Here is a 27341-nt window from a genome sequence, read left to right as displayed (position 1 = left end):
CAGTGAGGGAAGACAAGGACACAATGAAGCCCCATTGGTGAGCATGGTGGTAACACCATCTCATGGACCCACAGTATGAAGACCTCATACCACTGTGCTGTGACACACCACTGTGGTATGCCCTCTGGGGACTCCTAACCCTAACATACAGAGCAGCAATGCAAAATCCTGAGCCAGTGCTGTGCAATGAGGGGAGCCTACAGGTTAAAATCCCAGACAAGTATTAACTTTGGAGCATGAAGGACATGGTAGGAGGGTGGGGGGGGGGCAGGTATCACAGTCAGGCATCAAGGTCCGTCTTTGTCCGTCTCTGGCCCTGGATGGTAAGGCCTGAGGCTCATTTAGTGCATTGTATCAGCTAAGCTGCACATCACATCGTCCCCTAATCACATCACACAGCAGCCAAAGCCCGCCATGTTTATTATTCAAGAGTGGATTCTTAACAGCTCTAATCAGCTGATAATCCAATAATACACTCAGCTGAACTGCACTCCCAGCTCCCAGGTCCCTGCTCAGAAAGAACACTTACAGGCGCACGGAGTTGATAATAATGACCTGGCAGCCAGGAGCTGGTTGTGGAAAGCCCTTCCCCACCATGCTGCCTCCTCCTCCTCCTCAGCTGGGTCTGAGTCAGGCAGGTCTCCCCTCACACTTGCCCCTTCCTCTTCTGGAAGGAGAAGCGGGTTGCTTGGTGCCCCCGTGTTTTCAGCAGAGTCCCATACAGCTCTTGCTCTGAGCTGGCATGCAGCTGTATGACTGTGGTGCCCCTAGAAACCTCATGGAAATGAGATGCCGCTCTCTTGGGGCCGTCCCAGCCAGCAAAACATTTTAAATGAAATAAATAAACGGAGAAGAATGAATCCATGCTGTCTCTTTGGAGGGCATTTTCAATGGGAGCCATTTGAACCTGCCAAGCACAGCCACGGCCAGTCTCCCATTTCAGTAATCAGAAAGGTTCCCTTTCTCAGGCACAGAACACAGGCATTCATGTCAGAGTGTCAGGGAAACACCAGAAAGAGACGTTGCAGGCCTTGTGGTATGCCCCCCTGAAAGACAGCAAGGTGCGTGCCACTTGCTCCTCACCACAGACGGCCTGGGAGACTCCCTCCATACAGAAATGCAGCCTGAAGAAAGGAGCAAGGGAACGTCTCCAGCATATTTAAATACATTTCCTTGCACAGAAGAACAGGTACTATAAGCAAGGCAGCAGGACTATACCTTGTGTTTGTGTATTCCCAGCTGTGAAGAGGCTCAATTGTGTGACCCTGTGCAAGATGCTTCTCAGGCTTGCAAGTTCTTTGGGGCAATGACCGTGTCTTTACAGTGCCAGCTCTGCGGGGTCTTGGCCTATGATGAGGGCTCCTGGACACAATACAAATAATAAACACAGTCGTAATCACTTTATCTGTTTCCCTATATCAAAAGCACTCTCACTCACCTGCCCCAAATGGGCACTGTAAGGCCAAATCTATTAAATGCTTTGGGAGCCTCAGAAAAAGGGTAGAGCCCCGCAACGTGTCCTTCTCGTAACTCGTGTCACTGGGGGTGAATATTTTAAGGGGTTCATTTGCCATTATCAGCGTTATTTATGTGACATTGGGTGCTTGTACATGTGATGGGGGTCTAATCCTTAAGGTTTTCATCTGTGTCCCCTAAATTGAAATGGTGGGTTTTTAATTGAAGCCCACTGTTTCAATTTTTCCATGACATTATGGCAAGGGGCCCGATCCTTCTTTATTTGGTCAGAGCCGGAGCCTGCCCACTGGGCGCTGCTTCCCAGGAAGGCTCGGAGAAGAATTGGATCAAGTTGGGTGCTGCCTCTGAGCTGGGGCAGCCCCTGGCCTGCTAGCAGCCTGTCTGGGCAGCCCTGGGGAGTGCCAGTGTCACAGAGGGAAGGACCAGAATGCCCTACCAGCAACTCACCACCCAGCCATGGAAGAGGCAGGCAGGTTTCGCTGGAAAAAAAAAGGGGATTAGGCCTCTCACCACTTCTGCCTTCAGTAGGTGCCTGCTGCAGATCAGAAGTGGCAAGGGGCCCGATCCTTTTTTTCTGAGGAGGCTGCCCACCTCTCCTGCAGCTGTGGGGGGAGAGGGGTGGAGAGTGGAGGGGAGCAAGCTGACAACTGCAATGCATCATTGCAAACTAAACTACATCCGGATGTAGTTGAGTTTGCGATGCTGCAAACTCATTTAAAACCCCCAAAACTTACATCATGTGTAATTCATGATGCCATTAAGCCACCCAAATGACATTTTTGCCATGTGTACATGGTGACAACCGTCAAGTGTACAAGCGCCCACTGAGTGCATCTGTGTGTGCTATTAGCACATAGCAATAAACTCCAGTGTGTATTGCGCTCAAGTGTATTGCTCCCCGGTGTGCTGTTTGAACACATGCCCAGGACTGCAGCATGTTAAGCCAGGTCGGAGCAGCCCCAGCTGGCACACAGGGTCAGCCTGCCAGCCCAGAGCTGCTCTGACCCATCTCAGTGTGCTGCAGAGGGGCTGGCTTGGCAAGAAGGTGCTCCAAAGAGAGGTTAGTCGGCAAGCAGCTCCTCACTGAAGCACCATCATGCCCCAGCCGGCCGTGTCAGTGTTTACATGTGCACTGCTGCAGAGTAAATATCTCTGCAGCAGGACAGTACTCACATTTATAAGTACTACCCTACTACAGGGTTAATTAGTTTCCTATGGCCTAATAGGGCCACATGTGTAGATGAGAGATGTCTACCGCAGAGCTAATTAGTCTACTCAGTAAACATCCTGTATAGAAGCACCCAGTATCACCAAAAGGTCCCTTTGTGTTAGGTGCTGTAAAGACCTCTAGTCAGAGAGGCCCTTCTTGAAAGAGCTTAGAGAAGGTAGACAAAGGGTGGGAGAAAAGGTGTATTAGCCCCACTGTAAGGCTTTGAAACGCAGGTGAGCCCAGACCACCTGATGGCCAAGCTGCGCAAGCCCATCTTGCTTCTCAGAGAAATGACTGCTCCAGTCTGAAACCCAGGCTCGTAGGAGACAGCCTACAAAATGACCATGCCACAAGACCACTAGGCCCTGCATCTCACTTCAAAAGCAATTTGGTGTTGGGCAAACAGGCTGTCTCTTCCTGCAGTGATTATGGTATGAAATGTGTTCTTTCTGCTCTTCAGGCAGCTCATCCCTCCTAGGAATCCCTCTCGGGGGAGGGCTGTGCAGGCTGATTTGACTGGGAGAGGAAACAGCAGCAAGAATAAAGTCCATCATTGAGCTCTTTATTAATGCAAATGCTTTTCCACCTAACAGCTCTATTAACTGGGTCCCCTAGGATGTATATGCAGAGGGGGAGAGGACTGTTATCTTTAAATGTGATCTCTACTCTTGTCATGTATACCATCCACTTGCTCAGCCCACCCATTGCTTCAGCTTTGCTGCTCTCTCTCTCACATTTCAAATGCAGAAATAATAGTTCCTCGCTACCCCTGCCCCTCCATTCTGTTGCCTGCCATACAATAGTCATACATGCTCCCCCCATCTCCCATTCCCAATTTCTCAAGCAGAAATCCCCCCTACACTTCCCCTTTGCCTGTCTATCCACTTCACTATGTGACTCTGGAGATCCTTCCCTCACCTGTCTGGTTTCCCAAACTGGTCAGTTCTCACGTAGTAAACTGGGCCAGTTCTCTAACAGAGTCTTCCCCGGCATTTTCTGATCAATTATCCTCATTGGCCATGGAACTGGAGTTTGTTTCCCTGTAACCTGGATTTGCAGGACAGGACTAATGCCGAATTAGTATAGATGGGTGTCTTTATGTAACTACGGCTTGCTGGTGTGGTTTTTACCCAAAGGAAATGAGAGAGTGAGGAGGAAGGACTGTTATACTTTATTTACTGAAACTAACACGTGCTTTATTGCCACCAAAAAGTCTACAAATAAGAGATCCCTGTCAGGTCTTCTTATGGACCCCACGTCTAGCGTACCTGACCACCTTGTAACCTGTACTCCTTAAAATACCTCTGCTGGTTGGGGAAGTGCATTGTGCCCATTTTACAGACAGGCACCAAATACTTAGTGACTTGTCACTGTTCACATAACAAGTTTGTGACATAGCTTTCATTAAAAAACAAAAAGTCTATAGATGTTATAGTCCCGGAGATAGCTGCAAATTATAAATCAAATGCAACCCACACCTGAGTCTGCAGATAGGTTGAAATGATGTGTCTAAGAGGTGTGACCTGCACCTTTTCCTCTCAGTTAACATTTACCCTGGAACCTAATGGTGACAATATAAATGTCAACATAATTACCTGTCCTCTGCTTGCCTGGAGTACCGAAGGGTAAAGATGATCTGATTATTCAAGAGGCCTTTTATTTGAAAGCCATGGAGTTTGCAATGTAGACACTGTCACCCCTTGATTTTTTCCCAACCTGAGGCCTGGCCAAGCTGCGAAAGGATTTCCACCCTCAACCAGCAGAAGCAGGAAGTAACAGCAGCCCAAGTTTCATATCCTTTTCTCAAAAATGCATCCTGTTCAGTTCAGCGACCTTAGGTGAGGTGAGAGACTGTGTAAATACAGAGGGAGATGGCAGGAAAGCCTTTCTCTGGTGTATCGCTTCCAGGGGGCAGGGAATAGAAATAGTGCTGGGTTTGGCATGGGATGCAGGAAAGATACATTCGGCTCCCAGATCAGACACTGCTTTGGTGACACCGCATGACATTGGGTAGGCCAGGACGCTTTCTCATGCTTTAGTTCCCTCACTTGTGGAAACACAGCCAGAGGACAGTCAGGAGGTGAATTCAGAGGGTTTTGATGTCCTCCGAGAGCAGCGGCTAGAGAAACAGAAGTGCACTGGCTGGGTATTGTTAAGTCCAGGTGGAAGGAAGGGAGGAAGGAAGGTTGTATCTGCTCCATGGTGGCTGCATCAGGGAGCTGGAAGCCCCTGCAAATGAAGCTGGGTCTGTCTGATGCAAGTGCATCCTTCCCAGGCCATGCATTCACCTGCTGCTCCCGCTGGGGACTTTCAGCAGCCGGCGCTGAGAATCCCCACGTGCCTGGGTTGTTTACACTGCTCTTTTTCTCCTGGTATAAAACTTCCTCCCAGCTCAAATCCCACGGCAGAGCTAAGCTCACTGGCCTGTTTTGCTTCTACTTCTCACCTCCTCCTCCTAGGAAGCCTCCAGTTACCATGGCAATGCTGCCAGCTAACAGATTTGCAGGAACAAAGTCCATTTCCCCCCTCCCTCCTGCACCCCATCCTCAGCCCAGGGAGGAGGATTTCCAGCTATGCAGGGCATGTGCAAAGGGCAGGTTCAGGCAGGGCACGGACAGGAAGGAGAGCATGAGTCACTTGGGATGTCACCCCCCCCCCACCTGCTCTCCCCTGGGCCTCTGCCCAGCTGGGACCATTGGGTGTGTTTCTTCTCCAAGCCTGGAAGGTATCGCTCCCCTGTCCTTTCTCCCCAGCCACGTCCCAGCTGGAATCTCTCCCCTGGACTGGCTTCTCCCCCTACAGCTAAAGTCTGTAGTCCAAATTTATCCCGGGTGTGATCCTACTGGACGGGGATGGATTTGATCTTCTCTGTGCTGGCCTCTTTGCCCAGAGCAATTGGCCAGCCGCAGTGTCTTCCTCTCCTGCCTTGGCCTGTCTGCCTCTCCAGGATCTCACAGCTGCAGTTTCCACACTGTCCCAGCCCCTTCCCAAAAAGGTCTCTGCCCTAGAGTTGCCTCTCCCTTTAAGGGATGCTGAGCAGCTGCCGTTGCCCTCTCCTGCCTTTCCCAGCTGCTCTCTTTGCAGACCAGGCCCCTTTGGCATGGACACAAATGCCAATTTATTAGTTTGTGATGCACTAAATGGTGGGGCACTTCCTGTGCTATTGATGGTTTTGATGCCTCCCGTGTTCTGCTGCTGCATAGGCAGCGTGATAGCGGCTCTCTGTACCAGGGCTGAGAGGCTGGAGCACATGTTTTGTTTTGGTGCAAAAACACAGAGTAGCACCACAAAAGAAAAGCCTGTGCAGGGAAAATGCACCACACACACATAGCACCCTCCTGTCTGCCTAGCGCGGGCAGCAAAGTTAGTTCATTATTTCTCCTTCTAATGTTTACTTTGGATGGAGTGCAGCTCCTAATAGATTGGAATAGCTCCGATGGGGCTCTTCAGCTCTATTGTGTGTGTAATCCCCTCTCTAAAAAACACAGCCCTGCCTGATTATGTGCTTAGGCGAAAAGCTGGAAAGGCTCCAGGGATATCAGTGCTCTTTTTAGAAGAACTAGGAAACACTTGACTTCTAGGGTTGAAAATGACAGAAATAAGGAACCCTTCCTTTCCTGCGACCTCCCTCCCCAAATCTTAGTTGTAATATTGCTTAAAAGACACTGGGACCGACATGATCAGCCAGCCCATGTGAAAGGGTTGACGACCTGCCCTCCAGTCATCTCCTGTGTGTCAAATCATGGAGATGGAAGGAAAGAGAAGGAAGGAATGCAGCCCATATGTTTGTACAGTGCCTAGCTCAACGGGGTCATGGCTCATAGCTGCGGGCTCCCTAGTGCCAGTGCAATCTAAGTCAGATTTTGCTACACTTCCAGGGCTGAAGGAGTAAATTTAGGGCAAGCCTGACCTCTCCAGCCTGTGTTTAAGTCCTGACCTTTCACATGACACCTGCCCCATACTTTTTACATGTCATATCAATTCAGCTGGTCCACAGCAATTCAGCATTATCCCATTACGTGCACCAGCAGCCCCTGGGCTCCTACTGTGCAATTTTGCACAGAGCACTGGCCCCACTTTGCATTCTGCAGCAGTATATTAGGCACTCTGTATCAATAAAGGGGCTGGCTTCCTCCTCCCTTCTCCACTGCTGGGAAATGCTGTGATCGGACCTGATTTGCAAGAATGTCCCGTGTCCATAAGCCTGGCTCATCTTCCAAGTTCAGGGGGAGAGAGAGGAGCAAAACCCAGAACAAAAGGATGTTTCCTACTCCAATGAGATCATATTTAGTGCTCGTGCAGTGCACTATGACAGATGATTGGAAGACAGAGAAGCTGTCCAGATAGTATAGAGATGGAGTGCTGTAATCATGCTGCATGGCTTTGCCCCAGAAATGAAGTTTGGTGCCTGGGGCAAAGCCTGTATGGCAGCCCACCCTCGCCCCACCCCCATGCTTGCCCAGGAGTGCATGCAGCAGTGAGAGCCACCCTTCCCCCGTCCCCGAGCCCCCCCAAACAAGCCACTTGTGGCTCCATCCTGCTCCCTGCCCCAGCTGGGCAGCATCTATTGGTGCCCCTTTGTTTCGGCGCCCGGGGCGGTTGCCCTACTCACCCCCTCATCCCCGCCCTGCTTGCTACAGCACTTCTTTGCCCATGGTGACCTAAAGAAAAATCCTTGGCTTGAGGTTCAGCAGCTTAGTCCCTTCTGGAATATCCTCCCCAAAGAAGCTGGCAATTGTGTTCCCATGCATAACACTTCTTAGCACAGCATGTCAGTCGTGCCCTGGAGATCTCGGTGAGGTTGAGAGGTGTGTAAAGTGGTGTGAATGGACCCTTCTCCTTCTGATAATTTAGGCTGGCGCACAGCAAGGCACTCAAGCACACCCCTAAGTTTAAGTAGGCAAGTAGCTGAATTGGAGCAAGTGGGACTGCTCCCATACTTTAAGGTCAATATAGGCTCAAATGTTTTGCTAGGTCAAGTCTTTGGATTCCCTTGTGGTAGGACAAGTTCAAAGTCAGTGAAAATGTACCACTGGGCTGAGACCCCAGCTTCATTTCATATCTTGCCAGACACTGAATGGGCACCAGATGGCAATGACTTTCTCTGCAATGGGATTTAAACTGGGAAGCTGGAGATGAAATGCCATGTATCCCATTACCAATCTCCCAAGCCATCCAGTCATGTCCCTAATAACTGTGCTCTCCTTGCCCTGACTCTCTCTGGCTTCAGAGCAGCCCTTCTGAGAAGTAGGGCTGGTGTTGCATATCGATTCCTATAGGCTGCCAAGGAAATGACACCCATTGGCAGTTTGTGGATGTGTGGCTCACAAAGGATAGACAAAGAGAGCCCAGCAAGGAGCCACTATGCTGATTTTCCAGAGTATTCAGGAATTAGTGGTGTTTGTTTGCCAAGGCCATTATCACTGCAGTTCTTCTGCCGCACGTTAGATCTGAACCATGATAGTTGTGGCTGCACTGGGTCTTTTTCAGAGATCTATTCTTAATCAATTGTGTTTCTGCTGCATGCAGTAAAATGCATGCAGGGATCTTCTCCCAGGCCTCTGCTCGGCACCTTCTGCTGCTGTGCAGGGCCAACTACACAGGGGGAAAATGTCAGTCTCACAGCCTGTGCTGCTTAGTTTCTGGAGCCCCAGCTGGTTGGCATCAAGTGCAAAGGTAGGCAAAGGTAGCTTTCAGGCTCCAGGTATGGGATGGAGAGAATGAACATGGCAAAGCAGGGCTCCAGTAGGCACCCTGAATCAAATAGCAGTGGGTTTATACCTCATGCAGGGTATGTGAAAGACAGTTGAGCTTCTTAACGATTCTGGTTGCTCTGGCACTTGGTATTCGTAGTGTCATGTAAGCTCTCTGGAGCAGACTGTCTTGTGTACGTACAGCACCAAGCAAACAGGAGTCTGGTCCTGGCCTGGGGCCTCTGCATGCTAGCACAATATTACTGCTACTAATACTTGATGTGCCAGCTGAAAAGTGAGCCACGGTAGTTGGAGAGGGTAGGCTGTGGTGGTTGTAACCCTTCAGGGTCCTTCAGCAAAGACCCTCAAGAAGGGAGTTCACTGTATGGTGGTCGAGGAGATACTGGTGCTCTGTGTACGAGGCTCAGAATTAAGCCAGCCTCCTTGGAAAAAGGGCACGTGTGCTCTAGCTGAGCGTGCACGGAAACCATTAGCTACCTGCAGGGCATAGGATGAGAAGCAGCTTCTGCAGAGGTGATGGGATGACAAGACTCGGCACGTGGCAACCAGTGGGTCCACGCCACCTGCAGGCAAAGCAGAGGCAACAGAAGCAGCTTGAATAGTGCCTGAAATATCAGATACAGGGTAGGAAGGAGCCCTGACTTGCAGCTCTGCCTCAGGGCTTGAGGTTGTTGGCAACTCTACTCACAGGATCAGGCCTGAATCCCTGCCTGCGTCTCCTGGTCACACTAGGCTTGTGCAGCCCATTGCACCACCTTTGCATGCCCTCTTGCATGGTGCCAGGCGTTTGCAAACTGAAAACAGTATCCCATCCCCTCGCAGCTCTGCCCCCCTCCCCTCCTGTCATTCCATGACATAATGGAATCAAATTAAAGCCCCATTTACCAGTTTTATTACCTATTATTTATAATACTCCGGCTCCAAAGTGCTGTTTTATAGAGTGCTTAAGCTGCCATTGCTGGATAGAGTTTGCCATAAATGTCTCCACATGCACAGAACATAATGTCCTCGCGTCGCGCAGGAAAAGGGAAGAGATTATTCTCAATTATTTCATATAGTCTGTTTTATTGTCTTATTGTAATAAACTGTCATACCCTACAACACTTTAAAATCAATAGTTTGCATTAAAAGTAATGAAAAGTAGTTATTAATCCCGCTTAGTGCTTCCGCTCTTCTGTTCACCGCGAAACCCTGGAACAGAGAAAGAGGGTGATAATTATTCATTTTCGATCAATAGGAACATTTTCAAATGCTCCTGTGTGTATCAGTGTTATCACAGCAGCGTGAGTTAATGGTAACCGGGGGTGGGAATGGATCTCCGGACTCCAGTCTGGTGTGATGTTTTTCCCCACCCTCATCTCATGAGGTGCCATCTTTACAATAAACCAAACAACTCTTCCCCTGACCATGGGTGTGGACTCAGCCTGAGAAAGGGGTAACTCATCTAAGGGAAAAGGGGGGTCCTGAGAGTTGAAATAGTGCCACAGGCAGGAAATTCTGGTGGGGAAACTGAGTCTGGGTTGCTGTGTCTTGGTGCTCTGTTACTAGTAGATGCTCAGAGGAGGGACCCTATGATAGAGCCAGGGCAAAGCAACTGAATGATGTCCCTCTGGGCACCCATGTTCCTGCTATGTCTTGTGCCATTTGGGACTTTTTATGGGACTGTGGCTTTCATATCCCTATCAGACTGCAATAAAATGACCTCCAATAGACACTGTACCTCAGCTCTGATCTAAGGCAAACACCTCTTTATCTAGCTTGGTCTTCATAACCCATTTAGTTATGGGTAATTTGAACACATGAGCAACCATGCATTGGCATCTGAGCAGAGAGACTTACCAACTCATTTCACCTGGGCGACTAAACAGTAATTCTTTTTTACATCAATCTCAACCTGGCCTTGGGTTCCTATTGGTGGCCAGCTCTGTCTCCCCATTGCAGTGCCCTGAGCCACCCCATCCAACTGTGTTCACGATACAAAACAGCAGGTCTTTCCAGAAAAGTGAAAAGACAAAAATATTTGAAACAGCATCTGGGTGTTTCTGAATTCACTCTCTATCCAAGATCATTCAAAGCTAATGCCCCTGGACTGCAAATGAAAGCAGAGATTTCTACCACTCCCTTTGAGCTGCTTTCAGAGCTCAGCCCGGTCTCTGAAAATAAAGCTGTGCTCTCCTTTTTCCACTTCAGACATCACCAGTTATAAAGATTCTGGGAGCACAGCTTGGCTGGTCATTCAAATGGTGATGCATGAGGCCATAGAGTGTAGCTCTCAGTCTTCCAAGCTATATGGCTCTCGGGGGATGACAGTATAGTTTCAAATGCTCTTGGTGCATCCATGGAGTCAATTGTGTAAAGAGAAGCTGTGGGATATGACTAAGGTACAATCGATGCTATTATTTTTTTAGCTATACTTTGGCTACTATTAACTATTGGCCTGGACTTCCAACCCAATTCTCCTTGCATTTATATCAGTGTAATCCCAAGGACTTCCATAGAGTAATTCCAGCATTTCCAGATTTACATGGCTGTAAGTGAGAAAATCAGACTTATTTATAGCCACGATGTGAACTGGATGCCAAACACTGCCATTTAGACTTGGTGGAAGTTTGCATCTGCTTTGCACTGCTGGAAATGACAGCAGAAGGTGCAAGTCCATGGTGAATTGGGTGTTAACAAACAGGATCTGATTTATGGTGTAAACTGGAGAAACTCCATTGTTCAGGCTAGCTGAGGATCTAGTCAATGATCTCAAAAAGCTTTAAGCAGAGCAGACTACCTGAGTGACTGCATCTCCTATGCATTGCCATGATAATTAAAACTAACTAGGATGCTTTTTTGTGGTCTGACTGTCTAGGTTTAATGGAAAGAGAATGGCCTCCCTTGGGGTGTTGGTTCCTGCTGGCAGTTCATGAGAACCAGAGTGGAGGCATAGCTCTGGGATGCAGTGCAATGTGTTTCTTTGGGGTTATTTTTGTTTAGTTTTATTTTCTGGCAGGGTATGAGCTAAATCTTATATGCAACAGGGAAGAATCTGCCACACCAGCTTTTGTGAAACAAATATACAGGAGGCTTGGCCACTCCCAGCAACTTTCAACACCTCCATTGCTACTGTAACCAGATCTTGTAAATATGGTAAAGATGTTGAAAACTGGACAAAACTAGGGGTGATTTTGGTTCTGCTGCAGATCATCAGCCATATATTGTAAAAGCCAGAGCAGGGCATGAGGGCCTATTCCACTCAATCCCAAATGCTGATAGTAAGAAGGTGGCAGATAACACGGAGTGCTTTTCATCACCAGTTCTCAAAAAGGTGGCTAAGTACTGTTATTTCCATGTTTGAGATGAAAAAATTGAGGAGATGATCTGATTTGTCCAGGGTGTCAGAGCTGAGAAGAGAATCCAGCTCACCTTGCTGGGGTTATTTGACCCCAGCCGTCTTTCCTGCCAAAAGCAGGGAGGTTAGACTCAATCTCACAAAATCTATCCCAACCCTAATCTTCTGGGAATCTGTGAATTTTTGATCCAGCTCATGTAGTGCAGGCCACTGATACACATGCCCCCTCACCCAGGTTAGGCAACCCATCTCCAAGGCTGTGCACATGACATGGCAGGAAATGCCAACCGTGTGCAGAGCGGGTTCTCTGTGGCAGCTATACTGAACATCAGTGCCTTCCCTTTAGTTTTTAAATTGTATGTCCTTTTTTTTTTTTTCCAATGGGAAAGCCCATCTTGTTGCTTGGATTTACACTGTCTTTGATACATTACAGCTGCAATAAAAAGAACCCACCAGCCAGCACATTAATTCTGTGGGATGATAGCATCAGTGTTCCCCTACCATCACCCTATCCACATGCACTGTTCCCCGGCAGGCCCATTGTAATGATATAGGAGGAGCATTTTTTTTTACTGCCGGTGTCTCCAATAGCCGAGTAATAAAACAAAATAATAATAGAACACAAAATGAGTTATCTTCACCTGGGATTAAAGATCGCAGGAGATTTGTTTATTTTTAATAAAGTCCATTTTCTCTATGTTTGTCAAAAGCATGTTGGTATAAATGGTAAATGAGCAGAGGCAGAAATCCCTATGTTTGTATTCACTGAGGAAAGCCATACATAAGGAAAGAAGTTTGTACATGCAATCCAAGGATTTCAAAGCACTTCTTCAACTACTAAGCATTGCTTTAATCCTATGAGGCAGACACTTTCTATTAAACCTATTTCACAGAAGGAGAAACTGAGGCATGCATCTGTTCTGGCCATGGGTCACAGCTTCAACTGGGAGAAATGCACATGGACTTTGGGGGAGATATTCCAGTTTACACTAGCCAAGGGCCTCTCTCTTACCTAGTTGCCTAAAGTTAAACAGCCCACATCCACCTACATAATATTGTTCCAGCTCTCTGAGGGGCCAGTGGACTTTGGTGCTTATGGACTTCAGTGAAAATCATGCTGAGTTTCATTAGTGGCCTAAATATAGACTTAAGTGTCTTTTAGCCCTCTGCATTTGATGACGGTGGTTTAAGTGACTTCCCTAGTTTCAGCAAGTCTCTGGCAGAGACTGAAATACAACCCAGATCAATAAGCTGGTTTCTTATCACAAGACTGCCCCAGGCAAGGGACAGAGGAACAGCTAGGCAGGGCAGGAGGGAGAGAGAAAGCAGCACAAAAAGGAGAGGCTGCAATTGTATTTTTCCTGTTGGCTCTCAGGCTCCATTGGACGTCTCTGTCGCCTACAGGGTGACTGGGGAAACACCCTGAAGGGACTTGCCTTACTAGCCCTTTGGAAGTAGCTCTAGCAGGGGAGTTGAAAGTAAAAGTCCTCACCCCTGGAGAATTGTCTGCTGTATGTCTCCGAGGAAAATGAGCAGAGACCATTAAGAGAGAAGGAACCAGAAAGCAGCAGGGAGTAGAGTGGCAGATTAGTGACAACAGGAGGAAGAACAGAAAAGGGTGGAGTAGAAACAGAGAAAATGAGCAGAAAAAGAGAAAATTGCACCCTGCATATACATGAATAGGTGCATGCCTGGCCACATGCATGTGAATGAAGACACAAAAGTACATATGTGCAAGCACACACACAGTTGAGATGCTAAACCTCCAGGAAACCTACTCTCTTTGGTACTTTTGCCTGCTTTCTTCCTCTCCTCCAGTGTTGTGTTGGAGTGCAAGTGCCCAATGCATTATTACGCGTACTGCAGCAGTGCCTGAGAGCCCAAGCATGAAGCTGGGTCATCCTGTGCTAGGCACTACAAAAACAAGGAACCAAAAGACAGTCCTCGCCTCCAAGAGCTTGGTATCACACCTTTTTTAGTGGCTTAATTAACTCTCCATGCCCATGCTTCCTGCACTGGTGTCTCATTGAACATAGCTCCATCCGTAATTCTAGAGCAGGTGTATTTTCCACATTACCCTTACCATTCACCTCCAGTCCTATCAAATAAATGACAAGCCACTGAGAGAGTAAGTGCAGACTGGGAAAGGTGCAGGCAGGGTAAGGGGCACTGCTACAGGAATAGCCAGGCTGGAGGTGAAAAGAACAAGTGGGACATGCTGTTGTTCCAGCTCCGAGTACGTGGGGATTGAAGACCAGTTAGTACTGCATACACCTGAGCGTGTGTGCAGAGAAGGGGGAGCGTAAAGTGTTCAGTGCAGAGTGACGTGGGGCAGGAGGCTGGGTTTTTACATAGGCTTTAATCTGGTTTTGACATTATCTGAAATTAAAATCGAGCCTGACATGTGGACAGTGGCAGAAATGAATTACACCTCTCCTGCCAATACATAATCCCCTTCTAATTCCCCATTTTATTCAGACGAGGGATGGTTTAAAGGAGAGGGGAAAAAAATCTTCTTTTTCCCCTTTGCAGATGCCAGCTGCTCCAAGGCCTGTTTCTGCTTTCATCTTCCATGAGTCCTCACAAAGGAAGCTGTGACCCTATGTCACAAAACAAACCCTTGTCCAGCAGGAGAAAGAAGCCTGATCCACAGCATCTCTACCAAGCAGTGAGTCCAGAGGCCAAGCCATAGGTGAAAGCAGGGGCACTGTCGGCTTTACTAGAGAAAGGACTGGGGAGGTAGAGACCTGAGCCCCAGAACAGGGAGCTGTCGATTAGTGACATGCATCGATCATACCTACCCCTGGGTGGGTAAACGTACCAGTACCCCAGAAGCAGGACATATAGGGGCCCTATCACCATCACATCTGAGCATATGAGGATCTTTTGTTCAGCCCCATAATACCCTGGCAAGGAAGGGAAGTGCTTATTTCCTCATTTTACAGATGCGATATTAAGGCACAGAGAGAGGGTAAATGATTTGCCTGAGGTTACATAGAAAGTTGGTTGTCGAGCATGGACTCAATCATAGGTTCCTAGTTGCTTGCTCTGTGTACCACTCTCCCGTGTATAGCAGCACTCAGTGGCAATGCACACACTCCTGTCCACGGCATACTAACTGCAGCACACACACACATGCACATACACACACACAATATTCCTTAACCTCCACCCCCGCTTACGTTCTTCTGAAGAAGCAGGCAACTAGACAGACAATCTGTAAGAATGACACGCTCAAAAAAAGCCCAATCTATATGGCAGTCAGCCCAGAAGTAGCTGGGAGGTCAGTGGTGACACTTTTACATATACGTTGATCACACCCGCTGCAAAAGAAGGGTGGTGAAATAAGTCAGCGGGGACTTGGATATGGAGATGTTTGCTGTTAGGTCACTGGTTCAAACCCAAGCCAGAGCAGCACTTCCCAAAAACAGGGGAAAGGCAGTATTATCAACAGCAGCACGGTGCCCCCTTCCAATTGATCTTGTCTAAGGTCAGCTCCCAATATATAGTTGTCCACACATGCAAATATAACTCTTCCACCACAGCTGACAGTGTCAGCAGAGAAGTTGTGGGTTAAGTGACCCATAGAGATGTCATTAACTGCTGCCTCCTCCATGTTGGCATGTGCCCAGTAAGTCTGAGACGTGAAGGGTCCCTATTGCTGCATGTGTCATGCCTGTCCTCTTCATTAGGAAAGAGCATCAAACCATCACCCCTGCTTCACCTCTCATTTGAAGGCATGTAACCATTGGTGAGTCCTGCCCATCAAAGACAAATGCATAGAACAACCTACTGGGGCCACGGGTTGTTTTTCGTTTGGTTTCCTCGCCTCTCTCATGAAAGCTTCTGTAAGTGAAGGAACTGCTGGAGATCCCCCTGCCTCAGCCCCAATTCCCTCCCCCCTCCACTTACTTTCTCGTTCTCCGATTCTAATGCAGCCCCTGACCACGAATGAATGTGGGTAAAATGAAATGCGCCTGCGAGACTGCAGCACAATTCAATTTCAGGGCCATTCCAGCCAATAATGGCTCTAAACAAAATATAATGAGTAATTCACATAGTAATATAGGCCTAATTACATTTTTGGAATGGGCTTTTCTCTCATTCCCTCCACTCCTCCCACCCCAGGCAACGCAACCAAAATTGGAGAAAGAAAGACATCCTTCTTTTGACACATCACCAGGGATGGGGAGGAAATTGAAGAAAGAATTGATGAAAATTGCAGGGAATTTTGCCATTTTTGTGGAACGTTGTTCTAGGCATCACCCTCATATACAGCGTAATTGATTTTCCAGGGAACTCTCGGGTGCTATTTTTTTTCCAATTTACTTTTTGAATTTTAAGTGAATTTCATGCCAGATAGACAGCCCTGCACAGTGAAGCCTACTATTTTTCTACAGATTAGGTATAGAAGAAACAGTAGGACGAACTCCCATGCAGGCTGCCCTACTGGCACTGGGCTCGAGTCTGGCTCTATGCTGCACGTTATTACCCACTAGGGGACCTAGTGCTGGCTGCTGACAGAGATGCCCCAGGCTTAGCTGCATCATTGTTCTGATCCTATATCCATGGATTGTAAGACCAGAAGGTCTAGCGTGACCTTGTATTTAGTATAGGCCATAGGACTCTGCTGTTAACTGCAGTTTGAACTAGGGCATGTCTGTTATAAAGCATCCCATTTTGATGTCAAAATTGCCAGCAATAAAGAATAACAGTCCCTCCACTCCTGCACTGCGAAAGTGAGTCATACTTGACAACAGGCAGCCAGTGACCTCTCTTTCAGGCAGTGTTCATACATCTGTCCAGATGGCATGGCTGCAGTCAGCCAAATGCAACCCCCAACTGCATCCAAGTGGGTGATACCCATCATCTCACCAGGTGAGATGGATAACCCACCCCACTGCCAGTGCCCCAGGAGGGGAGAGGCTGTCTGCAGTAGGGAGCAACCCCCAAACCTCTGGATTGTAAAGCAGGAGCCTTCATTGCTTGAATCAAAAGCCCCAACTCTGTTAGCTGAAGCAGTTGCAAATTAATTCATCTTTATATGCGCCCCAGCCACCAGAACAAATGGGTGTGGAGTCCACATGTACCTTTTCTTACTACAGCTGACCCCCATCCCTATCAGGAGGATAAGAGGCGACACTGCCTGTTGAGCATAGCGGAAAGGAGGAGTGTTTGACAACAGCTGTCACATACCATCCATTCCTGTTTTATAGACCCAGGTCATAGTTTTTACTGAGACCCCCAGCCAGTGGTTAAGTGGGAGGATATGGCTCACAGTGTGGCTGGTCCAGTAAGAGCTAAGCTGACAGCAAGCACCCATTCAAAGCTAGCAGAACACACTCACAATCTGGGCTGGGTTTGAACTCACTGCCCATCTTTCTTCATCAATCGCAAAGCCACCCAAACACCATTTTTTGCTACTGGCTTATTGTCAGACTGCAAAGCCAGCAAGCTGGGCATAAGCACTGGCAAGTCCTGCTGAAGTTTTTGCCCTAGAAGTCTGCAGTCCATTTTCTTTAGATCATGTGGGCAACAGTCTTAAAGCCTCTGGTCAAGCAGAAAGGGCTGCAGAGAAGGAGAAGTGTGCAATGGTAACATTAACAAACTAGCACTGCCTGAACATGTTAGTCCTCTAAATTTTCACAGAACTTAGAGAGGTGTCACAGCACATAGCTGTAGGAATACCCCAAGACCCAGAAAGGTTTCTTTTTTTCTTTCCTGCAATAATCCACTTAGGATTCAGAGGTGAAGTGCAGAACTTGCTAATGCACAGTTACTATTCTGTGCCAGGTGATTTCTGCAGATGTTTCTAGCAGCTGTGAAACAAAAAGGAGCAGTATGCCTGCCCCCTGAGCCATAGACAAAAGTGGGAAATTAAGAGAAATGTGAGGGCTGGAGTCTGTTGTTACAGTCTCTTATACTATGGTACCACAGGATGATTCACAAAGATGTAGAAAAATGTCTTTTCTCCAGTAGGCCTGCTGTCTAATGTAGGCAGTTGCAAGTTAATGGTTAACTACCAGGTGCAAGGGTTGGTATCAGCAGTGCATTCCTGTGTGACACCTTATATTGTACCTCAGGTACCATCCGTCTGTGCCTTAGGTTCCAGATTCAGTGTAGCTGCAAACTGCAGTCCCTGCTTGCACAATGATGTTCACCAGAGATGGGGTGAACATGTTTGCACTGCTCTGCAACCAAAGTCCAGGGTCTTGGATCTTACTTTCTAGACACTCCATTACCTTCATGAAATGTTCTCATAAAGGGACACAATGCCTTCTTTGTGGCTGGTTTGAAACTGTACAGGGGACTCTCCTAGGAACTCCAGGCCATCACTAACCCCTCCACCTTCTAATCCTTGCTTTCTCTAACATGAACACAGAGCAAAACAGGGGTGTGAGTGGATGTGTATGTACATGCATGCACACAGGCATAGCTATATCTGTTTTTCAAAAGATCAAACCCCAAACACTCCCCTGCACCCATTTCTTCCCTGCAAGAGAACAACCACAAGACAAATGTTGGTTCCATTGCCTAAGACGCAACTTGAAGACTCTCAGATGTGACAGCAGTGTAAGGACCTTTGGAGGACAGAGAACAAAACACTGCATGAGTTCAGGGTGATTGGTCCCTTGATAAAGAGGCAGTTTCCAGGGCTTTTGTTCACAGCTTTCCTCCACTGAGATTCAGTCCTCCCTCTCATCTGGGCTCCTGTGTCTGGCATGTGAAGCCAGGGTGGATGGGGCATGAGTGCAGTTTGAAAGGTAACAACTTGTTTTTCTTTTGTGTTCATGCCTTCCTGTATCAATTACTGCAACAATCTGCCCTGTAACCTTCCCAGACATCTAGGGAAAGGACAAGTAGGTAAACACACACACACCTGAGTCAGAGCTCCTGTTGCTGCTTGCTGGGCTAATGACTAGAAGAGCTAACTTAGCCAAGCACCACGGGACCCGCAGGTGCAGCTGGGGACCCAAGGAGCTTGCCCATCCTCAGAGGTGCTTTAGTTTAACTAGATGTGTGGTTTTAAACAAAACCAGTGCAAAGGATTTTGTGGAGTTCTCACTGCAGTTTTTAGGACTGCCTTGTTTTGCTTTAGCTAAAGTTGATTGCGGGGGGAAGAGTTTAAGAAAATATGGAATAAGGTGCATTTAAACTGAAGGAAGAATGTCAGCACAGCAGTTTGCACCCGTATAACAAAACCCATGTTTAATTTGGTTGACAGATGGCTACAGGTTTCTGTCTTCCTGGGGGCTAAGGGCAGGATGAAGTTGTTTATAATAGTTCTGCTGGTTCTTGGGTTCCTTGCTCCAAAACGGGGAGGTCTAACTTCAGGTCTAGCTCCTGCTCTCTGGTATGGCTTTTCCTTTGCTCTTGATAAACTGGGTAAGCCACCGGCTCTCCGTGACGTGTACCTCATGCTCTTGGGGTGAATGCAGCAGATAGGGGCCTTCAACTGAAGGAAGGGACCTCACTTTTATTCCTGATTCTGCTACCGGCCTGTGTGACCTCTCTGTGCAAGCGTTATCTGTGGAATGAATGCATGGACGTTTTGGAGGAGGTGGCTAATTTACAACCTGAGCTCACCGTAAATATAAATTAAATAGCTATCTCTTGACTGATGGGTGATTGTGAACTCCCTCCTTTTTCACTGGTGGCAATAAAACTACAAGAAAGGTAGGACCCTGAAGCTAACGGTCCCTCTGCAAAGAAAAGCCAGGTGGGGCTTGGCCTAAGAATAAGAAAGTGGCTGAGACACCTCTCCTGTTGCCTGCAGAGGGTCCTGTTAGGAAATGACCCTTTATAAAATACACCATGAGGGTTTAATATTGCTTTCAAGGTTCAGATGTTTCCCAAGACTTTCTGAATCCAGCTATCCCATCCATCCCCTTAGGTATGGGAAAGCAACTTTGGGGGAATTCTCCAGCCCAGATCCTCATATGGTAGTTAGACACAAAACTCCCATAAAAGAGTGCCTAAAAACTTTTGAGGATTGGGGCCTTCCTTCCTATAGGCAGGTAGTAGTGGCACCTGTGCTTTGGTTTAGCTTCACAACACTAAGCGCTAAGAGCTGTAGACACACCACTGCATTAACTGCAATTCATGTAGGTAAAGGAGTATTGTCCCCACTTACATGCATTACAATGACAGAAGAGTGAAGTTGCTCACTTCCGTAATCAAGTCTATGGCAAAATCAGGCTCCTATCTGCAGCCCTGAACTCTTTGACCACCCAGCTCTATGTCTGCCAATGAACTCCATCCCCTGCTTCCTTTAAACAAGATCAGATGGAACAGCATCCTAGCTCCAAGGACTTCTTCATAGCCAGGCCCAACTAGGCTTTGAAGGTTAAACCGCCTTGGAGTGAACGGGCAGGAGAATTATTGATGTTCATGCTTTTGCTGCTGCTTGCATGGCTGCATACAGTTTCCCAAAGCCAGCTGTCAGCATGCTGATTTAGATAAGGAAAGCTAGCTCCACTCAGCAAAAATTGCTGTGAGCAGTATTGATTTTAAAAAGCAAGCTGGGATGCTCTGGAAAGACCCTAAAATTCAAAGAGCCCACAACTTCATAATGGCCCTGCACCTAGTGCTTTCACTGGGAGAAGTGGGGTGTGGAGTAAGGAGGACACAAAAGCTATTTGGAAAATACTCTCTGTTCTTTGTACCATCGGAGACGTCCGCTGGGCAGACCATGGGCTCTGTGTGAACCCATGCATCCCCAAGCTTTCAAGTTCCTCCAACAGAGCTGAACATCTAGCTTTACTCTACCTTTCCCCCCCCGATTTCTCCAGCTTCTTCATCAGCTGCTGAACAGGCCTTTCTCCCTTCAGTCGTGAGATGTGGTTTGCACAGTCACTCCTTTTCAGCAGAGACCCACTACCATTGTTGGAGATGATCCCACACTTTAGCCTGGAGTCTGAGTTTGTTGGGCACTGGAGTACTTATAACGGTTATTTTATTCTCCAACTCTTGGAGCCCTTTTGGCAAACTGTCCTCCCTGACACATGCACCGTCTGGTGAGTCTTGCCCATTTCCATGTTGGGATCATCCTGAGAGAAGCTCTACTCCCGAGAAGTCAGAGAAGGACAGGGCCCAGAGATGATCATGTTGAAAATCCATGCTTGAGGCTCGTCAAGCTCAGGCTAACCTGCCTGATTCCTCTTTCGAGCAAATGCCTGTCTGTGTTTGCTTGTACCTGCTGCCCTTTTACAGCCATAACCACATGTTTCCTGCAGCTGCACACAGTACCCCTGCTCCACATCCTCACAGGTGCCAGATTCATGCCAGGTGCTTTCCAATGCAAGCTTCCCTGCAAGTGATTCTTTAAGGCTACCTGCTGTCCTGTTTCTTTCCTGCAGATGGTTCACCCCCATCAGCACCAGGTCTCTCTCCTGCTCTGCATTTTAGTGTAACCGCCAGCACCAGGGGTGAAACACTTCGCACAGATGGCAAATTATCCCTCCCAGCTGCTCTTAGCTGACACAGACCTTCTCCAGCTTCATCATGCTGGAGTCCCAGGGCTCCTCTGCCTCTGTACTGCCAGTGTACCTCGGCGCCAGATGCAGGAAGATCCTAACCCCTGCAGGATACAAGTGAACTCCCAGTGACGCAACAGGCTTTGCTAGGAGTCTGAGAGCAGAGAATGGGGCCTGTGAGGAGCTTTTCTGCAAGTCCTAGGGGGTATCCAGTCTCCACTCCATGCCCTCTCTTTTCAGCTCAACAGCTTCCTTTCCTTTCTGCTTTCCTTCCATTACAAGGAGAGGTAACAGTCACCTTGGGACAGCACACCACACAGGGCATCACTACCCGCATGGCGTATTTCATATCTGTTCTTCATTTCTCCTAGCACAACAAAGTCACTCCACCTGAGAAGCTGTTTCCATGGCACGGCTCTGGTTACCTAACTGCTCCAGGTGGAGCTAGCAGCCCAGGTGCAATGGGAAACATTCAGGTGGGCTCCTTAGCTTTCAGCATCCAGCTTCAATGCTGCCCCTACTCTCTAGATCTGATCAGTCCCATAGCCTAGAAGGGTGCCTGCCCTCTCCATGCACAGACATTTGCCCTTCGCTCCCTTTTGAGAGTGCTCCCCCTGTAACAGCTGGCTTCTGTTTTCCTGTTAGCTCCCTGCTAAGCTCCCTAGGCGCATGGATCCAGCAGGACGAGGCATTTGGGGAGTATACAAAATGGCTACAAAGCATTTCTAGTTACAGCTGAAACAGCCCTTTCTCCTCTATTCAGGCTTGCAATACTGCCTCTTTCCCCAAGGTATCTGATGAGAGCCAGATGCTCAGGTGGTGTAAATTGCTGCTAATTAGAGCTAAACAGATGACAGAGGTTTCATTTTGTGGAAGGGTTTGAGATTTCAAATTTGGCTTCCTTCCAATTAAGAATGCCACTTCAACATGTGTGAATCCTCCATAAAGGAAAAGCCTGGGATGGGGCAGGAGGGGAGAGTCTGATTTCAGTTCTTCAGAATACTTTGGGTCGACTCTAACTTGATTACCTTGTGCGATGTTACAATAATAGAGTAAAATTAAACTCCCTTGAAATCAGAAGCCATTTCCAAAGGGGAGGGGGGAAGAGGAGAGGAAAGGAAATGTTTAAAAATTTCAAGCCGGGATATTTCAGCATAGTCAGAACTTTTTTTATTTCTCCCTGGTTTTCTTCCAGAATGAAATTTGGGCCAAATCAAGCCATTTTTTCCCAGTTTTCTGATACAGATAAAACTGCCTTTTCCAATGGCATATGATGCTCTAGGCAGCTCTACCACTGATGGCAGTAGGAAGACATTGATTTACGCCACCTCAGGATTTGGCCCTTGGTGCTTGCCATGGCAGTGCTGTCCAGGCGTGTCTGTCATTAACGATTAATTCTTGAAATCAGTTCTCCTTGCTCCCTGATTTTGCTGGCTCCGTGTCAGGATGCCTGCAGCCATGGGGCTGGCCTTCAAGGTCAGTCCTTCTCCTGTTCCCCTGCCCTTGCTTTGGATGTGGTCCAGAGCCCAGATCTGTTCTGGCGACCATATCTTCCTCCCCATTAGCCTCTTGCAGCAGGACGCTGCTGACAGCTCCCCAGTGTGCATTTATGCCAAGCGTGTGACACTGTGCCCTTCGCTTGAATTTCCAGCCTCTCAGCTGATGATGCCCTTGAGAGCTAGTTTCAAATAACCTTGGGCAATGCAAAGCATGTGCTACTCCTCTGGGCACCTTTTGCCTCCCATCTCCATGGTAGGTCAGAGCACCACTCTCTGCTTACTCCTGTAAGTACAAATCTTGGGAAAACAATCAAGATATGCCACTCATTAAAAGAAGGGATCTGGGGAGCAGTGAAAATTACCAGCAAAACGACTTGAAATCCCTCCCATTTTTTTTGCATGTTTCTTCTTGGTTTCTTGCAGATTTGAAAGGTCACCAGGAGCTAATGAACCTCAGATAGCAAAGCTGTCTACTGTTTGTTTGTCATTTTGAGTTTTTCTGGTTGATTAAGATCCACACTGGCAGCAAGGTATGAAATAACAAGTTCCTGTATGCACAGAGAGGTCATATTTCCCATCCTGAAAAATGCAGAACTTGCAAGGAAAAATGGTTCGTCCCGGCCAGTAAAGGGAAAGACCGCAGACATAGAAATAAAGATTTTTTTTTCCGTGTGAATAGCTTTCCTCTGCCACTTGATTTTTTATTACTATTATTATTATTTTCTGCTTTGTTTCATATTTTTCAGTAAATCAGGATGTTTTTATTTTTTTCTTAGAAGTAGAGAAATTGAATTCTCAGTTACAGACATAAATTGCAAATGAAACTCACTCAGGATAAAGCTCAGGGAATAAATAGCCATCTCAGATGCATCTCATCCAGTCCCTGCCATCCCCGCTTCTCTTCTTTGTCCTATTACAGTTCAGCTGTAGGCAGGTAAAGCATCCATTACTGCATTTCCTAAGCACTTCCCAAGTAAATCACACCCCAAAATAAGCCCTGTTGACTCTACAATGCCAGTCACTTTGCATCCTCACTTGGTGTTGCGCTGAACTTGAGAAGCTTTTGTCCCAACCTCAGTGTTGTCAACTATCATATTTTTGAGGACTTGTTTTTGGAATGAATCATGTCCCAGCTCCTGAAGTCAAGTGATTGTATTTGAAAAACAAAGCTTATTTCACGCCCTTCTGGCAGTGCGTGCTGGTTACTCAAATAAAAGAATCTACCGTGTCTTATTAGTATTTTTTTCTAAGCTCATGATTTTTGAATGCTCTGAGTTGGCAATACTGTGATTTGCAGACACTGATGAGCACCCACCACTTGTGGCTACGCCAATTGAAGTTGGAGGCACTCTGCATTGTCTTAAAATCAGGCCCCTCTATGGGCTGTTGCCTGAAGTGGGAACTTTCTGTTTCCACTTGTACCTCAAAAATAATTGTCTCAGGGAGTGAAAAACTTGCTCAGTGAATGCCTCGCTGATTGTTGCTAGACCCTCCATGCCAGCTTTCAGGCACTTCAGGAAATCTGACAGAGATACAATTGGGCTCTCATTATTCTGCCGCTCTTGGAGCACCAGTGGAACTGAGTGGAAGGCAAGGCAAGTTTCCAAGTGATTAGTAATTTTGGGTGCCCGGTTTTGGCCATCTTAAAGGGGCACTGATTGAAGGAGGGTTGCTCGGCACTGTCTGAAAAGCAGGCCCCTTTAAAGTATCTCAGGCAGTGTACTGCATACCTGCCTGCACTCATTTTAAGCAAGCTAGCTAGGTAGCTTTAAGCAGCTCTGCCCAGCTAAAGAACCCATAAGGGAAGCTGGGTAAATACTGCTGGCCTGTACTGTCACTGTGACAAGACTGCTATCAGTAGCAGTGATGAAAGTTAGCTCAGGTAAGTCTACATTACCCTGCAGTCACAGCAGCATGATACAGGCATGATATTCATCTCAGTTAAAGTCCATGAGACCTAAAGTATAACAAAACAGTGACTGCAGTGTAGATGTATCTTCAGGCTGGGCAGTCCAAATCCATATTTACTTCTGAACATTTGGCCTTAAATGCAGTAACTGCCTTGACTTTTCTCAAAATCTGAATACACATCTGTAACCTAAATAGATGAATCAGCTAGAAGATTTGCACCTCTATAGATCAGAGCCTCTTTCACCCCTTCACAAACCATGGCCCCAGTGCTACAAATAGGAGCTTGACTTTACCACTGTGAGTAGGCAGAGTGAAAGGGCCAGTTGTTTAATCACGCACAGTAACACTGCACAACAGTTTAGGCTAGGGAGCAAAGAAGTATTCTCTATTCAATTGAAACGGCAGGGTGGATTGAGGTAGACAGAATGCAATTATCCAAATTACAATTTAGCCAAGACATAAATCTTTCTGAAATAATAATAACACTTAGCACTTATTTAGAGCTTTACATGTTCAAAGCACAAGTGGTAATGTATATGTCAAAAACGTTTGAACTTCAAATAATTATTAACCACCAAGGAAACTGCCACAGCTGTGGCTTTCTCCAACTGTAATTTACATAAGTAGCTTTTTTGTAGAGAAACTTTACTCAAACTTTTCTCTCTCAGCCCGCAGCAACACCAAACTTTCCTCCCCTCCTGAATCCAAGTTTAAAAAGCCATCAAAATGCAACCCACCTGCTTTTTGCCTGCAAAAATTGTTTTGAACATCAGGAAAACAAAGTGACTAACATGAAGGCTAGGGACAGAAGTTACACATAAACCAGTTTAAGTGCTCAGAAGCTGGATTAAATCTGTAACAGAACTGAAGTTCAGGGCACATAAACCATGTTCAAAATGGCCAAAAGTGGTTTAGGATAAACCTGGTTGGAAGTAGTATCAGACTTAATTGATTTAGGTCAAACTGGTTTATGGAACTTCTGTCCCAGACCTCTTCCTGGTTCAACTTAACTCACAGTCCCCCAGCATCCCAGGATGCTTTGCATCTCCCCTGCAAACACCCTGTGTGTACTCTAGCATATTTTGGCTAGAAAAAGAAAAACTTTCTTCCATTTGAGGATTACTGGAGTGTGCAAGCTACCTGGACAATGTCCCTTTCATCCCCTAGACCAAAGGGGTGGGAGAAGTTATACAGGCTAGTATGTGCAGTTGGCCCCTTCAGGTTGCTTTCTACCCTTTTTTTTAACATGGCAGGAGCAGTGATCTGGTCTTAAGAATATATATTGTCTTTCTGCACTAGTTGGGACATCGTGAGACTTACTGCCACATGAACTGCCCACATGAATCCCGGTGATTGCACACATAACATTTAATCAAGTGAAATGGCATGTACACAACTTGCTCTCTTCCCAAAACAATGGGTGCACCTTGCCTTTCAGAGCGTGGGTCAAAACCCCACTGAGCATCCCACCCCTTCTAAAACTGCCGAGGATGTTTAGAGTATTTTCTAAAGAGTATAAGCAGACAAGATTATTTGGATAAATCCAATATCATTTATTAGACTAACTAAAATAGTCGGAAAAATTTTCTTTGCAAGCTTTTGGGTACAAACACCTTTCTTCCTGACACACCTTGCTTCCCAAAAGCTTGCAAAGAAGAATTTTTCCAACTATTTTAGTTGGTCTACTAAAACCTATTGGATTTACCCAAAGAACCTTGTCTGCCTATGTTCATAGATCGACATGGCTACAACCAATACCAACCAACCAATATAGCAAGCATATTGCTACTCCTACTACTCCTACTATTATTATTATAAAAAAAAATCACTCTTTAATTTCTCTCCTCCCTGGACAATTGCTGGAGACATAATTCATTTCTGCCACTCTGCTTTTCTACAGCAGCAGTGATGGCCAGTATTTTGTGCGCTGATGGTGCATCGGCCAATTTGCCAAATGCCCCAGGGCCTATTTCTCACTTGTATATCTGCATACATTTTCATCCATTCTGGAAAAAAAAATATTACTGGGGATATGACTGTGATTCAGCATGCGTCTGGAGCTTGCAAGTTTCTGGGCAGTCAAGCCCTGATTCAGCAACGTGCTTAAAGAGCCCTGCCCCCAGTATCAAACAACTGCCTAGCATACAGGATGTGCTTTGGTTTTAGCATAGCCACCAAAAGAATTAACAGTCCTAACTCACATGCACTCATGCACCTTCCTGCTTCTCAGTCTAGCCCTTCCCTGTTGTGAGCAAGAGTGCAGCATTAAAAGGTAGAAAAAGGAAAGACACTAGGATGCACTGGGGAGGAACAGAGTCACAACAAACCCCTGAAATCTCTTTTTAAAAAAGAAGTAGTAGCGAAGCAGCAACTTTGGTTTAAATACCTTTTTCTAGGCACAATTAAACAGAACAGGCTGCTTGAACTTTCCCTGCGGCGGGATCCCAATGGGGTTAAAGCTTTCTGAACTTGCACTGGCTAAGTTTCTGTCTCTCCTTCTTTCTGTCTCTCTCCCTGTCTCTCTCAGGCTCAGAGCTAGAGGGGAGACTGAGTCAGTTGGTTAAAAATAAAAAAAACTGCTATCTAAACTTTAATGGCTTTGTTTCTTGTTGCTGCAGGCAGTGGTTCATATGCATTCCAAGCAGCACTTTGACTGCAAATGTACCGTTTTGGAAGCTATTCCACCTGAAAAATAATATCTTTCATCTCCCTTCCCTG

General features: G+C 46.9%; 1 long non-coding RNA gene across 1 annotated transcript; it reads right to left on the bottom strand.

Annotated features, from left to right (window-relative positions):
- Positions 1–415: 415 nt before the first annotated feature.
- LOC109293120 lies at positions 416–27108 on the bottom strand. The gene is made up of 4 exons (XR_002096250.1): positions 27010–27108; positions 8878–8963; positions 1219–1362; positions 416–667 (listed from the first exon to the last, which is right to left on the bottom strand). It is a non-coding gene; the product is annotated as an uncharacterized LOC109293120 (long non-coding RNA).
- Positions 27109–27341: the final 233 nt, after the last annotated feature.

The sequence above is a fragment of the Gavialis gangeticus genome, unplaced genomic scaffold (assembly GCF_001723915.1).
Source record: "Gavialis gangeticus isolate Ggan-Ray unplaced genomic scaffold, GavGan_comp1, whole genome shotgun sequence".
NCBI lineage: Eukaryota > Metazoa > Chordata > Crocodylia > Gavialidae > Gavialis > Gavialis gangeticus.
Note: the sequence above shows the minus strand (reverse complement) of the source record. Positions and strands in the feature narration are given on the sequence as shown.